At 43.0% G+C, this 17,770-nt stretch overlaps 1 long non-coding RNA gene across 1 annotated transcript in view; it reads right to left on the bottom strand.

Moving 5' to 3' along the window:
* The window catches only part of LOC117282882, a 470,636-nt gene extending 453,706 nt beyond the window's left edge, over positions 1–16,930 (bottom strand). Inside the window, exon 1 of the long non-coding RNA XR_004513794.1 lies at positions 16,509–16,930. This is a non-coding gene — a long non-coding RNA (uncharacterized LOC117282882). The remainder of the gene's footprint in view (positions 1–16,508) is intronic.
* Positions 16,931–17,770: the final 840 nt, after the last annotated feature.

The raw sequence follows: 17,770 nt of genomic DNA, 5'->3' as shown, positions 1-17,770 counted from the left end.
GGAAAAGAAACAAGAAATATCACAAAATTATTTCGAGACACAAAATTAAAAATAGCATTTAGAACTAAGAACAATTTACAACATATACTAAAATCAAGACCAGAAATAAATAAATATAACAATAGCGGCATATATAGTATGAAATGCCTAGATTGCCCCAAGGAATATATAGGACAGACCGGGAGGAAATTTAATACCAGATATAAAGAACACATATATGACATAAGACACAATAACAGCAATACAGGATATTCAGAACACATATTAAACACAGGACATGCATATGGTACTATAGAAAACACTATGGATATCATAGCAACAGGTAGGAAGGGGCAATACTTAAACACATTGGAGAATTACCATATATATAGAACGACAAAGAAAAACACACACATGAATAACATCAATAAAGAAATATACAACCCAATATACCACGAATTAAACACTATCTACACAGAACAACATAACAACACCCCACCCCCTACCCCCACCACATCTACGCCCACAACATCATAACTCACTCAAAACGAAGACAGAACACACACACATACCCAGGAAGCCCAACAGTATAACACACACAGTCGCAGGAGCACGACACAACAAAAGCACAGTAAGTATTATTAAAAAACTATAATACCACAAGTATTAAATAAAATACGGAAAGCGGTAATAATGAATAAAAAAAAATTCACGTTACAGACACACAAGATAGTGAAGGAGTGCTCCAACAAAGGAGAATGGGCGTGACTGACGTAGTGAGGGGCGACGTAGTGATGTGGTATCCTGAACAATTTTAATACTTTTAACGTTTGACAATGTATATGATAGATACATATTTTAGTTATTTTAATGTGTGAACATGGCATGCAATGAACTGGTTTGACGTGGACAAGTAAGCACCTGAAGATGGCATTATTATGCCGAAACATGTAGTGCGAGGGAAAGAAGGAGATAAATGAATGTATGCACTGCAAGACGGATTAAATAAATCATGAACTTATAAACCATTCCCAATATAGACCTTGTTGATGGAGCCGGAGGAAGTGTGTGAGTGCTGATCGTTAACTGAACCTATACGCTGCCGATATCCCACTGTGATTCTAATGTCTGTATGCCTAATAGTCTCTTAACGAGTTTCGATTCAAACAGATTTAAAGAGAAAGAAGGGTCAAGCATAGCAACGTCAGTAGAGTAATTGAAATACCAGTATTTCCAAGCAAGAATAATGAATGAGAAGCATTTATGTCAACAAATTGGCCAATTAAGAGAGTTCTCAAACCCTTCCACTGCAAAGAGCCAACAGAGGGACGCTGTGAGCGTTGCGCATGCCCAGATACAATTAGGCACAGGGACAAGCAGCCTGGCCAGCTTAGATGTGCGCTGATGTGTAATTCGCTCGCTTATGAGTCATCACATAGCGTCACACACGGTTCCACGCTTCTAGCATAAGTCCCATGCGGCTGGCACTCTGACATACTGTTTAGCAACGCTGAGAGGCTTGTCAAAGCACTAACCCTCTACATTTATATTCGGGAGATACTGGGTTTGGATCTCGACAGTGAGACAACGACTACAGGTAAATTGAGGGTACTAATTTGGCTGTGCTACAACTACATACTAAAAGAAACTCCGTCATTTTCTTTTTTATTGCTAGTGGGATTAGAGGGTTTTCCTTGAGTCCCTCAAACCTCCAATAGAGATCTTGTGACCATGTAGGTTTTTTTATTGCTAGTGGGGTGGACTAAGTCCCTTATACTGCGGCCACTTCTGGCCTATTGTACCAGCCCCAGATGATAGGTGAGGGTGATTGTGGAGCAATTGGTGGAATGAAGATGGGCAGGGGAAACCGAAGTACACGGAGAAAACCTGCCCCAGCGCCACTTTTTTTTTTCATTGGAGCTAGAGCCCTCATTTGGGCCTAGGCCTACCTCCATGAAACTCTCCGTTTCACTTCGGTTTTAATAGATCTTACACATTCGGTAGGACTCCTTGGCGGGTGATCAGCTCGTCCCAAGGCCTCTACCTGTACATAAACACAGGAAAACGCACACAAACATCCATGCCCTAAGTGGGATTCGAACCCACGGTCCCGGCTTCCGAGCGAAAGAAGACAGTGCATGCCCCAGCGCCACATTGTCCATCACAAATCCCACTTGACCACACCCAGGATCGAACCCGTGCCGCCGAGATGGGAAGTCAGCGACTAACCGCTTGAGCTGTGGCGCGGCCAGCCATGACGGTAAGTATGAAAACATACGAAACAGGGGCGATTACCTTGTTCAAGCTTTGTTATTCTTGCCATGTATTTTCACCCTCTAGTATACATTACCCTGCACCACGCTCGTGTCTCACCCCACAACAAGATCCAATTTACCGTGGCCTATTGCAAGTGCATATATAAAACGTGGATGAGACTTCGCACTCTACGAAGAAATTCTCATGTTATAAACCTATGTAGTCCCCTGCGGCTACCGTCTTTTGTTTCTTCAGGCTTATGTTCCTCCCTAACCCCTCTCCAGTCAGATAATATGGGGACGTGTAGACAATTCGTTCATATGCTGTTTACAGCTCGGAGGAATATTGCAAGCAGCTACACGGCTTAGAACAACGAGTTCTGTAGGAACGTATGCCAAAAAAAAAATTTGTGTGCAATGAAATTTTGGTTGAATTTTGTACATGTTAAAAGTGTTTTGTTGTTCCTTCCTTGTAGCTTTAAGGAAAGAAACCGCATTCTCAAGGGTAAACTCGAATCAATTTTCCGATGTATTACAGCCCTATAGAGATTTAATAAATCTCTCTTCTGTAAGAGGTTGTTATGGGAAAATGTTTTCTCATATAACCTCGCGTTAGTGAATATTAGGGAACTTTCAATTTGTTTGTTGCTGCAAAGAAGTGTTCAGCTTACAAGTTTCAGGTGTCGAAGGAAATTGAATGTGTGATCCCAGCTATCTTACTGAACAATACTGCACGCAATCTACGAGCAGGAACATTGAATTTTTGTAAGGTCACAAATTCAGAAATATTAGGTTATGTTCACTGGCTGAATTTGTGTCGAAGATTGAGTATATACAATTGTAAATTTGTGTTTCGAATTTGAGGTTCCCACAGCTGTGGCTACGAAAAACACGATCTTCGGAGCTGTAACGCCGTGTAGCTCGGAGAAAGCCCGATGTTTCGGAACAACATATCGCTTACATCTTCAGAGGTGAATAGTAAATAAAGCGAGAAACCTGCAGAAGCAGGTGACAAACTGCTTGGGTTACTATTCGACACTGAATATGAAAGTCATATGTTCCCCCGAAACGTCGTGCTTTCTCCGAATCATGCGGCATTACAACCCAGAAGACTGTACTCTTCCAACTTTGTATTTCCTATTTTAGCCTACTTTCCTCCTGGGAGAAAATGACTTTAAATTATATTGTGGCATGTAGAGCCGTTACCATGCAAAGACCGCGAGCAAATACACCAGAGACTTTCTAGACAACGACTCAGTAAACGCACTCCACAGCAACAAAGACGAGCGTATCAATGGTGCAGCAACAGAGGAACGGTGTTTTCTTTGTGGTCCGTGCCGAGATTTTGTAACTGGGATCTCGATGGACGCGCGATCTAAGGCACGAAATGTCTTCACCCATTAGAACACTGTGATCATGGGTTCGAATACCACTCAAGTCATGGATGTCTGTGTTTATTCTGTTTGTATTAGGCAGCAGCTTTGCGACTGGCTGATCCCCCGTCCAAGGAGTCCTCTCCAGGGTCTTAGATTAAGAAAGTAAAGTGAAAAAAACCGATTCACGGATGCCCTGTACTCCAAGTGGGAGCAACAGGAAAAGTAAAGTAAAGCTATCCCTGTAACAGACCGTGGAGGCACATAGGGTTGTGAGACGTCGCGGATCCGACATTTTCTAGACAATCTGCTCACAGATGGCGGTAAATTTGTCAGCCTTACGCGCCGGCCGCGCTTTACCCCCAAGAACATTCCAAGAATATTCCTGGTACTCATTTCTGTTAGAGGCTGAGTCAACCCCAGGGCCATAGTGCGGCTGGAAGGATTAGGTAAATTGACCTCACTGGGACTTAAACCCGCGACCTTCCGGCTTGTAGCATAGTGCCTCAACCAACTACGTTACCGCGGGGGAGTTACAGGAGTAGAAGAAAGAAAAGATGGAGACATGTTAATAAAGTTCAAACTTTGTGACGGTATAAAACCTTCGATTTATAGAAAACAGTGGAAAGTTACGCCAAAACAGATCATGAATTCATGAACAATATATACGTATATGTCTGCAGCGAATCTACATCTGTAAATATGTGCACAGTAAATACAGTGAGGAAACATAATTTACATACAGAAATTAGAGTTACATCCACACACTACGAGCAAACCGAGGAACACGCCTTAGAGTCATATTCAGGAGGTGCTCGGTTCAAATCTCGGTCGGAACATCAGTTGTTTTGACTGGAGCTTTTCGTGATATTCCTCAGTCCCTCCAGATACACTATATCAACATAGTATCCCGAATAAGCTACGACCGTTTTCTTCCAAAATTCTTCCCAATTTATCATTCCTGTTAACCTATCATTCAACAGTATTTACTTCATCTACTGTCAGCTCAGTGAAATATAAAAAAAAAAATCATATAAAACCAAATTTAGTTTGGAATAACAGAATCAGAGATGAAGGTAACGGAAAGTTCGTCTGTTTTTAACGCATTTCACGTCACTCTGGATTAGAAATTCCTTTTTGTTGTCGACACCGGTGGCAGCACTGACGCAGCGCTGATGTGTGAAATCCAAGCGTCCGTGAGACACACACAAACACACAGCTGAAGCAGGAAAGTTTGTTTGCTTGTACGGGGCTGTTTTGAAACAAGCTTAGTAATAATGTCTGAGAGCATACTCAGACGAGCCCAAGAGATATTTAACTCTCTTCTTTATAACTTCCACAACTTCTCTTCATCTGACTCCAAATGATCAACATGTTCCAACTCCACCTCGAGAGTCAACGCCCAGCTCCGCTTGCCAAACCGATAAAATTCAACGTTAAACCCAGCTAACTGAAACAGAAGGCCGTCATGATATTTATTTAGTAGTTAGGTCTATGTCGACATGCAGCCGAAAGGTAATGAGGCAAGGGGACAAGGTGAGGAGACGGGGTAGTAGTTGTGGCGGTTGGCTTGCTCGACAAACCGCAGCAATGGGGAGGTGAATGTTTCATGAGGGTGAACGGGGAAATGTCCCTACCATTACCTCGCGGACTGCAGCCACACACGAGGCTCAAGTATCCTGCTACAGGACGTGCACCACTGAGCCACAGGGGTGTGAAAAGCGCCCTAGAAGCACGGCCTCCAAGTTTGGGCTGTCGCAGTGAGAGATCACATACACAGACTTTGCTGCATGTGGCCGTGTGGTGTTCCTAACTGTGCATTCTCTCTTTCAGCCTCCTATCCAATGGGTCACGTCCGTCTTCTCCACCTATTTACGTCTCTTTCGCATTTCCTTATCCTCTGTCATCCTCTCTTCATGGGGCACGGTGCCTCAGCAGGTAAAGATCCTGACTTCTATTTATGAGGAGCCCGATTTCAATGAAGGTCGCGTCACACACTGTCCTGACTTGAGGTTCTTCGTGGTTTTCCTCGGCTCCTCCAGATAAGTGCTGGAATCGGACGATTTCTTCTGTTTCTCCAGAGAAATGTTTGAATGGGAGGATCTCCTCTCTTCATAGAGACAAGTGCTGGAAAAGGCTTTCTCCTGTTTCTCCAAATAAGTGCTGGAACTGGAGGTTTTCTTCAGTTTCTCCAGAGAAATGTTGGAATGGGAGTACAAGTGCCGGACTGGGAAGCTTTCTTCCAGAATATTCCCAATCTACTCAATACAGCGCTCTGATTTCGTGTTAACAGACCTTCTTCCACACCCAAGAAATGCTACAAGGAAAACTGTAATTTTGTAACCTTATGATAATATTTGGGAGGCACGCGGTAGCGTAGTTGGTTAAGGCACTATGCTATAAGCCGGAAGGTCGCGGGTTCAAGTCCCGATGAGGTCATTGGATTTTTTCAATTGTCCTAATCCTTCCAGCCGCACTATGGCCCTGGGTTGACTAAGCCTCTAACAGAAATGAGTACCAGGAATTAATTAAATAATTTTCTGGGGAGTAAAGTGCGGCCGTCATGTAAGGCTGACAACCTTACCGCCATCTTTGAGCCGACTGTCTAGATAGTGTGGGCCCCTCAACGTCTCACAACCCTATGGGCCTTCACGGCCTGTTACAAGGATAGCTTTACTTTTTTTACATTTTATGTCAATATTTGGAGATTCGCAACTTGTGTTCTTCGCCAAGTATAATCATAATAATCACTTCGAGAGAATGAGATGGACAGAGCACGTAGCGCATATGAGGAAAAGAGGAATGCATACAAGGTTTTGGTGGGAAACCCAGAAAGAAAGAGAGCATTATGAAAAAGATCTAGACGTAATTGTGAAGATAATATTAAGCTCAATCTCAGAAAAGTTGGATGGGGTTTTATGGACTGCATCAATCTCGCTCATGACAGGGCCCAATGGAGGACTCTTATGAACAACGTAATGAACTTTTGGGTTCCATATAATCTGGGGCAATTTACGGGCAATTGAGCGACTGTCGGCTTACAAAGGACTCGGCTTCATGGGGTTAGTTTGGTTCATATATAAAACTTCAGATATTAAGGGGAAAGATAAAATATTTACGGATCCTAAGGCAGTGAGTGGTCCCTAAATTTATTCTGTAATTTACAGTCAATATTGCAAAATATTCTAATTTTGCCATATTTTCGCCCTAATTATTTCGTTTACAAATTTGTGGTTCCGAATCCTGCTGATAATATGGTTGATAGTGCGTGACGTTTTTCACATGTTCCATCACAGCGTCTGTAACCGCACGCCCGCCTGGGTTGCTTTTCCATTAATTTAATAAAAAAAAACATGCCGTGGTTTTAGCTCTTAAACCGAACTGCAACTGACCATAAATGCCTGCAGAACTGGTCCTACCGTGGCTCGCGAACCCGGCTTTAGTCACGAAAGCTCTCCAATGTCAAGAAGGCAATGACAATTTGATAACGAAACTTGACTCCCGAAATTACCCGCGAGGTCCACATAGTTAATGATTTAAAGCATTCCTAATTTTTAGTAATGGAAAAAACTGCAGCAACACTGACATAACATTTTGGACGTTCACAAGCTGAACAAACCTTTAGAATTTTTTACTGGAATGAAGATAAAATTTCTCCTAATGCTTAATTAATCAGCACACCGTGAAAAGTTACGCGGAGTGGAGGTAGAACTTGACGTACTTAACCTCGGCACTAGATGGAAGTGTATCGCCAATTCCACTACTCGGCCAATTTCCCATCAGAGATAGAGACCCTGCGACCATCTGAGAGGCTGGACGGGTCCCAGAGCCGGTCCGTGAGAAAAGTATCCTACAACAACAACTCCGTAGCCTATAGTCTGCAAGCGAACTATACCGACTGAGCGACCGCCGCTTATCGGCGAAGTTAGTGCCAACTTCAGCGGATAGAGGGTGTTACGAGGTCAGCGCAACGGATCTCCACGGCCGTTAATCTCGGTTTTCCGGAAATCGAACTCCGATTCAACTGTCTCAAAGCTTGTAGCCCTTCAGGATATCGTCTGAGTATTACGGATCCTAAATATTACTAGAATTCAGCGCTGAATTATTATTTTTGAAGTAACTTGCAAGACTTTTTGCAACATTCCTGTTACAAACCATATACTAGGCGTTTTATTTTCCACTACATGTTTCGATCCTGCTTATTGTGTCATCTTCAGGTGTTGCAAAATTAATATTAGCTTACTGAATCTTTTTGCCAACATTCTACTGAAAAATTAATTAGGCTAATGTCTTTAAGTATTCTGCCATATGATCATGTTATTAAACTGTCATGCATACGTCCTACTAAATTTGGGCCGTTGTTCTTACATTCACAGGGCACAAGTTCAGTAGAATATAGGCATACAATTTTAAAAATCTGACATCTTTAAATATTATATCACGTGAAGATTATCTAGTAATGAGGGTCGAAATATGTAGTGGAAAATAAAACATCAAATATTACACAGTTGTGTTGATGGCACTGTGTGTACGTCTGTTTGTAATAAACACCGGGATACAGAAACCAAACATCCGCCCCATGCATGAAAATGTAAATTCCAGGAATTATTAAAACTTCACACACCCGATTTATTTCGGTTCAATAAAGCTGGGATCTGTCATGACCGAGACCGATCGGTGGCGGATTCCAGGGACACAAAACCTCATTTTATGATGACAGTGTTCAGGTGAAGATGTTCAGTTATTTAGAGAGTGGAGTATACTTGCGTTCATTGGCTGTGCTGCATATTTCGATCTCCGTAATTGGCATGGGGTACCTTAACTATGGACACGTAGGGGCTCAATGTCGTTGCTACCGATGTCAAATGAGCGCCGAATTACGAGTGGATTTAAGGCCGCGCCATAGCTCAAGCGGTTAGTCGCTGCCTTCCCACCGCGGCGGCCCGGGTTCGATCCCTGTTCTAGTCAAGTAGGATTTGTGGTGGACAAAGTGGCGCTGGGGCAGGTTTCCTCCGAGTACTTCGGTTTCCCCTGCCAATCTTCATTCCACCAATTGCTCCACAATCACCCTCACCTATCATCTGGGGCTGGTACAATAGGCCAGAAGTGGCCGCAGTACAAAGGACTTAGTCCCACCCCACTAGCAATAAAAAAAATAATAATACGAGTGGATTTGGTGCACTAAATTCATTCCAATTCACCATAACTCAATTATCTTCATCTCTCAGTTACTATACTGGTGTTAATAAGCATGTAAAGAAATTAATTTTTATCATTTATAATAGCTTGCATGAATGTCGGATGAAATATTAAAACACCGAAAGGAAATCCATACGAATTGGTACACTACAGACTATATGTCAGCCAGATAAACTGAGTTCACACCATATTCCATTTCTTTAAGATTCGTTTTAATATTATCCTCCTATCTATACATATGTTATCGAAGTGTTTTTATATTCAGATTTTCAAATTTAAATTTATTTGCATATCTCATATTTTTCATGCATATTATATATAAATGCTCTTTATCATTCTCTTTGATTTGACTGGTTGAAAGTACTAAATATGAAACAATAGTAGCCACTTGAAGTCCCTGTTCAACAAATAATTCGAAGATGAGGAACTGCTCGAATTTTTCATTACTGAAATATTCAAATCTCTGTACAGCAGATCCAGCTTTTGGGTTTCAAAACGGATTTTTAGAATATAGGACATAGTGTTATGGCTTGGGAATCATGGAGAGTTTGGAGCGCGTAGTCTGGAGTTCATCTTAGGGTTTCTATCAACAAAGAGATTCTCATTGCTTGTGCTCCACTGTGGCTAGAGATGCGTTAGGCAGGAGAACACAGAGGTGAGGGGACTCAATGATCTTGTGCACAAGAAGTTATAACCCAGCTCGAATGCACAAACAGAGATTGAAAACTCTTCCCTGTTGTAGTAAAGAAATGAAACTTTTCTCATTCCCGTGTTTCAGACACAACTCTCGCTTCTTCTACACGGAATTGAGAGCATTCTCCACGTCGGGCACATGTTATCAACATGGAACTGTTAATTCCATTTAACACTCCTCGCTTTCCTTACATTTTTTATTGCTAGTGATGTGGGACTAAGTCCCTTGTACTGCGGCCACTTCTGGCCTATTGTACCAGCCCCAGATGATAGGTGAGGGTGATTGTGGAGCAATTGGTGGAATGAAGATTGGCAAGGGAAACTGAAGTACTCGGAGAAAACCTGCCCCAGCGCCACTCTGTCCACCACAAATCCCACTTGACCAGACTCGGTAATGAACCTGACCCGCCGGGGTGGGAAGCCAGCGACTAACCGCTTGAGCTATGGCGAGGCCCTACAGGTACTCAAAACCGCTCTGTTATGTAGACATTAATAACAACTATATGTATAACCGCCGGTCACGGTAGCTGGGCGGTCTAAGGCATGCACTGTCTTCGCGCGCTCGGAAGCAGGGATCGTGGGTTCGGATCTGTTTCCTGTGAGGTACGAACTGAATTCTTATATATTATTCTTATACACTGCCGGTCACGGTAGCCGAGCGGTCTAAGGCATGCACTGTCTTCACTCGCTCGGAAGCCGGGATCGTGGGTTCGGATCTGTTTCCTGTGAGGTACGCACTCAATTCTTATATATTATTCTTATACACTGCCGGTCACGGTAGCTGGGCGGTCTAAGGCATGCACTGTCTTCGCTCGCTCGGAAGCCGGGATCGTAGGTTCGAATCACACTTAGGGCATGGATGTTTAGTTTGTGTGTGTGCGTTTTTCTGTGTTTGTGTACAAGTAGAGGCCTTGCGGCGAGCTGATCACCCGCCTAAGAAGTCCTACCGAATGTGTAAGATGTAGTAAAAACCGAAGTGAACGGAGAAGTTCATGGAGGTAGGCCTAGGCCCACTGCGGGTGTAGTGCCAAGGGGAAAGAAAATATACGTATAGCCGCCAACATAAGAAATTCGTAATAAAGAAATCAACATATTTTATTAATATCCGTTCATTGTATGGTTGCTACAAGTTTCATGTTTCGCTCCAAATCAGCCCGAATTAATGAGGTCTTACTGTACATCCACAGAGGGGTTTGTTAGGTCAAAATACGTTAGTGGTGAAACAGCACAAAATGTCGGAATGAATTCTGCGCATGCGAACTACAGCATTCCGTGCTGACCTCGCAGGCAAAGGCAGCAAATGTTCAGACCACGTTACCCTAACTCTCGTCCGCAGCGCTATCCGAGTATATATATATATAGCCATCAACCCGTTACATAAAAATCCAATTAAAATTTATTTTGTGTGGCACTGATGTACGCTGGTTTACATAGGCCTCGGCCACACTCGCGAGAACCCGATCACATATTTACTGCAACAGTGGGTCAAGTTTTACTTCAGGAATACATTACGGCTACTTCTCAGCTGTTTAACTTAGTACAGCTCCCAGATGTACACGTATCTTCGGAAACACGTCACCATGTTTAGAAAGCTTCCATTAGGAACAGAAATTCTTACTATTAACTTCTTCCGAGAGGCGAGTTCTTAGACATTCTTAATGGAACCCAAAGCTATGCGGCTACTCAAGAATTCCAAATATTTATGGAACCCGAAGGTTCATTACCGTGTTCACAAGAGCCCTCCACTGATCCCTATCCTGAGCCAGATCAATCCAGTCCATAACATTCCATCCTATCCCTCTAAGATTCATTTTAATATTAGCCACCCATCAACGTCTTGGTCTTCCTAGCGGTCTCTCTCCTTCTGTATTTCCCACCATTATCGTAGATGCATTTATCTTGTCCCAATTCGTGCTATATGCTCTGTCAATCTCATCACCATTGACTTGGTCTTTCTAATTATACTTAGACATAATATTATAGTAAATTATTTGTACTGTACAGAACAGTAGAGAGCAGTGAAATATATTATAATGTACTATAATACTGTGTAGCATAATTCAGTGTAGTAATGTTACATTACAACATAATATATAATACAGTACAGCGTAGTACAATGCATTATACTAAAATGCAGTATACTTCAGTACAATTCATGCTGTGTGTGTGTCGTATCCTGATTTTATGGCTCACCCCTTGCATATACTACTACAAAACAATAAAACAAAAACTCCGTGACTTAAGTCCGCAAGCGAACTATACCGACCGAACGACCGCCGCTTGTCGGAGAAGTTAGTGCCAACTTTTGCGGATAGAGAGTGTCGCGTGGTCAGCGCAACGAATCCCCACGGCCGTTAATCTCTATTTTCTAGACTGGAACCGCTATTTCCTTCAAATAGCTCCTCAATTATCCTCACGAGGCTGATTGGACCCCGTTCCAGAACAACTACATCTCAGAAAATCTCGAGTGCCGGGAATCGAACCCGGGAACTCTGGATCTGTAGCCAAGAACTCTGACCACTAGACCACGGAGGCGATCACACATACTACTAATCTCACTATAGTAAACATTTTCGTAATTAAAATCAAGAAATATACAGACGGAAAATATGGTCTTGTAGAGAACACAGCTTCGAACGAACGAAACGCGAGGCAATGACGATTGGCTCTGTCTGATCTTGGTAGAAATATTTAAAGAAGTTTAAATATGTCAGCAATATATTATGTGTCTGAGTGAACCTCTGACACGCTGCGTATATTTAAAAAATGTGGGATGTAACATTTTGGACGTCTAACTTATTAACTATCTCCGCTGCTTTAAGTTGTATAAACTCCAGAAGTACGCAAGATAGACGAGCAAACAGCAAGTGAAAGCATAATTCTCAAAGTATTAACAGTTGAACTCTCCAGGGTTACATCATATGTAGACGCTAAATTATAATGTGCAAGTTCGAATCTGCAGAAGGACTTCACACACACAAAATCTCTCTCTCTCTGTATTACAAATCTAAGTGAGTTCAAAACCTTCAAATCGTTGAGGCAGCGCTATCCGCATGACGGCCAGCAGGCTGTTCATAGGCCAACAGTTGAACACGTGAGGACTGCCAGAGTACACTACGCCGATCACAGTGGCCGCGCGGTCTAAGACAGTGTTTCTCAACCGCTGGGCCGCGGCCCAGTATCGGGCCCTAGCATCAATTATAAAGGGCCCTCGTCTTATAGAAACAATTACCGGGAAACCACCTCACAAAGGTTGAGAACCACTGGTCTAAGGCATGAACCGTCTTCACCCGCTCGAACGCTGGAATCGTGGGTTCGAATCCTACTTAAATTAATGGATATCTGTGTGCGTTTATGCTATGTTTGTGTAGGTAGCGGCCTTGCGACAGGCTAATCCCCCATCCAAGGGGACCTACAGACTGTGTCTGAATTAAGAAACTGAAAAAGTGGCCAAGGCCCATAAGGGCTGGAGAGTCATGGATGGATGGATACAGTAACACATTAAAAAATTAGAATGATCAAGTCAAGGAGGACGAGGTGGGCAGGGTGTGTAGCACGAATAGGGGAGACGAGGAATGTATAAGGTTATTGGCGAGAAAGCCAGAAGGAAAGAGACCACTAGGATGACCAAGACGAAGGCAATTGGATAAAATTAAATTGGGTCTTACAAAGATAGGTTGGCCGGTCGCGGTAGCCGAGCGGTCTATGGCATGTACTGTCTTCGCTCGCTTCGAAACCGGGATCGTGGGTTCGAATCCCACTCAGGGCATGGATGTTTAGTTTGTGTGTGTGCGTTTTTCTGTGTTTGTGTACAGGTAGAGGCCTTGCGACGAGCTGATCACCCGCCCAAGGAATCCTACCGAATGTGTAAGATCTAGAAAAACCGAAGTGAACGGAGAAGTTAATGGAGGTAGGCCTAGGCCCACTGGGGCTGTAGTGCCAAGGAAAAAAAAAGACAGGTTGGTGTAGTATGGACCGAATCGATCTGGTTGAGAAAAGGCACTAGTGGAGAGCTCTTGTGAACACGGTAACGAACCTTCGGGTTCCATAAAATGCTGGGAAGTTCTTGAATAGCTGTACAATTGGCGGCTTCTCAAGAAGGGCTGAGCTCCATGAAGTTTGTTAGTTCCTGCACTCACAAATCTGCAGCTGCAAAGCAATTCTAACTGAAGATGTGACTCTTAATTTTTGTTGCTGAGTTATACAGTTCCCTTGCGGACTAAAGCCACTTTTTTTTCTTATTTCAAGAACCTACCAGTAGTTCGGGGCACGCGGTAGCGTAATTGGTTGAGGCACTATGTAAGAAGCCAGAAGGTCGCGTGTTCAAGTCTCGATGAGGTCACTGGATTTTTCAATTGACGTAATTCTTCCATGATATATCTGCAGTGTCCGTCTTTTAGTGCACTCAATTTCACTCACTTCTTCCAACCGTACTATGGCCCTGGGGTTGACTTAGTCTCTAACAGAAATGAGTACCCGGAATCTTCCTGGGGGTAAAGGGCTGCCGGCGGGTAAGGCTGACCTCACCGCCACCTGTGAGCCGACTGTCTAGAAAATATGGGAGCCTCGACGTCTCACAACCCTATTGGCCTTCACGGTCCATTACAGGGTTAGCTTTCCCTTTCTTGTTACCTGTATCTCCGATTCTATTTCGTCGAACGACAAAATCAATGTATAATAATTAGGAAAGAATTTTCTTCTTCTCAGTTAAGCACAAGACTATGAAGACGTAGGGAGGAATTCTAGGCATGGCTCCATGTATTCTTGACCTTGACACTGGACGGAAGTGAATAATCAGCTCAGCGCAATCGCCGTTTAATTCCCGGGGAAAAGCGCCTGATTGCCATCAGATAAGAGGTTAGGTTGGCCCTAGATCTGGTCTGGATGTTTTCTAGAAGACAGAAATCCTTCACAGGAAACTTAACTCCATCGGTCACCCGATCCTTTATCTAGGGCTTACACTGACTCACATCTCCTGGCTCCTATTAGTCTTTTATTGTAGGAAAGTTAATACATATTTAAATGCGTTGTTTACTACCAAAATCGAAGCCACTAACACTGTCATTAACATGATATCCGTTGTTCAATCCATCAACAAGCAGGATGTGTTGAAACCGTAAATCACTGCGATACTTACGCCAGCCTTTATCAATTGCAGTCATGTCCCATGGCACGTGATAGGGGAAAATCAAGGGCTTTGAATTGACATCAAAATCATCACAGCACTAAGAGCTACAAGTGTAATGGTCACTGGCTTTCAAGGACGGATAATATTTTGTCAACTTTAAACTCCTTAATGGCTAAGGTTTATAATGTAGGTTCCGGGATAGCTCAGTCGGTATAGTGGCGAGCTATGGGATATACGACCGGGGTTCAATTGAAGTGGAGGCAAGAGAATTTTTCCACACCCCAGCGTATAGACGGAATCTCCTATTCAGTGGCAACCGGCAGTTCTGTCCTTGTGGATAAAGAAGCCGGGGAGTGATGCTGAAAACTCACCTCCAACTGGTGTCGAGGTCAAGAATTGTGAAGCTATAACTCCACTCCACCACACGCCTTAATGGCGTAGTGTTTAATTAATTAAGCACAGGGACAACTTTATATTTTAACTCATCAACGACGCGACTTTCTGTGAGCCTTATTACACCCATGCACGAAAGCTGGCTGGAGCGAGCCTACGACTAGTGACCAGGCAAGTTATTAATGAACCCAATTTGACGAGGAAAGCGCCACCGTCCGAAGCGGCCATCAATGGCCCGCACGTTGTAGGCATCGCTGTGGCAGTCTTCAGCAGTAAAGCTTCTAAGTCAGGAACTACTCGCTTGGACGCTAGAAACTTCTACAATACAATATTTTAATGTAATAATGTAAAGTTGTCCTTGTGATTAACTAAGTAAGCACTAGGCCATGAAGGCGTATGGGGTAGTGGATGTATAGACCCACGTTTTCTTGACCTCGGTAATAGTTGGAGGTGAGTGGTCAGCTTCACGCCCCTGCCGCTTTACCCCCAGGAAAAACCGTCCTGTACACATTGGATGGGAAGTTGGGTGGACCCCAGAGCCGGTCTGGACGATTTTGAGAAGAGAAAATTCTTGACTTTAGCGGGACTCGAACTCCGAACCCTCAGCCGTCCAGCCCATAGCCAGTCGCTATCTCGGCTCATTTTTAATGTAATAACACTATACGAATATATTTTAAGTTCTGTAGTGAATATTTATAAGAATCATGAATATGAGGTTATCACGGCAGCGAATATGAGGAGACTTGTCTTCTGGGATATGACGCTTGTGTTCTGATAGAACCTTGAGGAANAGAGCCGGTCTGGACGATTTTGAGAAGAGAAAATTCTTGACTTTAGCGGGACTCGAACTCCGAAGCCTCAGTCGTCCAGCCCATAGCCAGTTGCTATCTCGGCTCACTTTTAATGTAATAACACTATACAAATATATTTTAAGTTCTGTAGTGAATATTTATAAGAATCATGAATATGAGGTTATCACGGCAGCGAATATGAGGAGACTTGTCTTCTGGGATATGACGCTTGTGTTCTGATAGAACCTTGAGGAAGTTTCGGAGCCAGCACTCCCCACCGAAGTGTCGGTGAAATTCTACCATATTGTACGGCGTCACATCCCGAATATTTCAATGATCATCCCCGTTAGAACCTCAAACTTCAGAATAAATATTATATTTCTAAAGAAGCGTCCATTCAACGTTTTGCTGAAGCGTCTTAATAGAATGACGTATACAGCATTTCAAATACTCAGGCTTCGTTATCATCAACGTCACATGGAAGTAAGTATAGTTACCTTCACGTTCTGACTGCTTTATCCCGTGGGACAGATCTGTACGAAATAATCGGTTAGAAGGCTGGGTCACATTATGTGTGCACATGATGGATTCAAAGCCGAGAATCGAACTAAGGTTGTCTAGCTTCTAACCAGCCAGGTTATGCATCACTTATCCCGAATCAGAGTGTAATAAAATACTCCTGAGTGTCTGTACTTACCTTCCAGTGCAAGAGGCTTATCGCCAACAATGCTGGTTAAGATGTACTGAAGATTGGTGAATGTCTTCTTATTACACTTGTCAAATGTTTTTTCTTTAGAAAATTAACACTGTTTTCACTCACAAACCACTATTTGCGTAGTTACCTATCTACTAACGACTGAAACCGGATAAAACAATTGATTAATAATTGATAACAAAAATGCAGATGTAATCTACATTATACACATATATAACTTTACGTGTGTTACATAAACTAAACTGTGCAGAGAGTCCAATAAATTCAAAGACTATCATACTGCTATTCCAAATAATTTTACACGAAGGCAAGAGTTAAATTTCACTGCTGTTCTTGAGGTCTGCAGATGTTCAACTGACAAGCAATATGGCGGAGTGACTATCGATAGAAACTTCGAGAGTCCAGTGTACTTCAAGGTGAGTTGAGTGAAGCTAGTAACAGAGATAAGGAGGATTGTATGATTCACAGCGACAAGCGAATCACGCGGATGTATATGACAACGTCTCCAGACTGTGAGGAGAGTCTTTCTGAGAGAGAATATGAAATCAAAGGGGCGCAAACATGTTTATAATTAACATGCGTAATACCGAACAAGTTGGATCAACCGACAACGTTTCTGACTTATATTCGGGAGGTATCCGGTTCGAATCTCGACCGGGAAATGTACTATCATCACGACGATTTTCTCTATAATTTGCCACGACTGCTTCAGTTCACTTCCTTTCCAATTCATTACCAGCCATCCTACAATTTGCAGCTATAAAATCCGAGTTATTGTGAGTCATTAAATTAACCATAAAAATAAATAAAATACAAATTTTTATGGTAAGAAGGATGAAGAAAGAAAACAAATTAAAGAGCGTCATTCGTCCTTCGTCTCTCGACCTTTTTTTCTTCTTAATCTGCTCCTCTTTTACCTTTACAGCGTCGAGGTAAGTAAAGTTATTTTTTTTCGTAATCTGAGACAGTTGGTAGGACTCCTTGGAGGGAGGATCGGCTCTTCGCAAGTCCAAGTGAGCGAAGACTGTTCATGCCTTAGACCGCGCGGCCATTGTGATCGGCTCGTATCTAAAACCTACATAAGCAAAATAGCTATGAAGTTTACAAAAACAAAAACAAACTCCGTGGTCTGTAGTCCGCAAGTGAACTATACCAAGCGACCGCCGCTCGTGGGCGAAGTTAGTGCCAACTTTAGCGGATAGAGGGTGTCGCGTGGTCAGCGCAACGGATCCCCACGACAGAAT

This window comes from Cryptotermes secundus, unplaced genomic scaffold (genome assembly GCF_002891405.2).
Source record: "Cryptotermes secundus unplaced genomic scaffold, Csec_1.0 scaffold11, whole genome shotgun sequence".
NCBI lineage: Eukaryota > Metazoa > Arthropoda > Insecta > Blattodea > Kalotermitidae > Cryptotermes > Cryptotermes secundus.
Note: the sequence above shows the minus strand (reverse complement) of the source record. Positions and strands in the feature narration are given on the sequence as shown.